At 16.9% G+C, this 302-nt stretch overlaps 1 protein-coding gene across 1 annotated transcript in view; it reads right to left on the bottom strand.

Annotated features, from left to right (window-relative positions):
* The window catches only part of LOC104772470 (alanine--tRNA ligase, chloroplastic/mitochondrial-like), a 10,710-nt gene that overhangs the window by 207 nt on the left and 10,201 nt on the right, over window positions 1–302 (bottom strand). The window lies entirely within an intron of this gene.

Raw genomic sequence — 302 nt, forward strand, 5'->3', positions numbered from 1 at the left:
AATCATAATCATGTATTTAAACTATTTCATTTCTCATCCAAAATATGATTTTTATTATGATATTTTTTTATTATAAAATAGTGTGTTTTTTTACTTTAAGGATGAAGGACAAATTAAATAAAATGTAAGAAAAATGTTTAAAATGGATGTATCAAATATCAGTTATTTATTAGGAAATGTTATAGAATATTACATTTCTTATCATATACATAATATGAGATTTTATTATAAAATAATTTGATTTTGTTTGATAAAAAAATTTAAGATATAAAAGTGGATTTAAAAATATATGTCAATTGTAC

This window comes from Camelina sativa, chromosome 20 (genome assembly GCF_000633955.1).
Source record: "Camelina sativa cultivar DH55 chromosome 20, Cs, whole genome shotgun sequence".
NCBI classification, from domain to species: domain Eukaryota; kingdom Viridiplantae; phylum Streptophyta; class Magnoliopsida; order Brassicales; family Brassicaceae; genus Camelina; species Camelina sativa.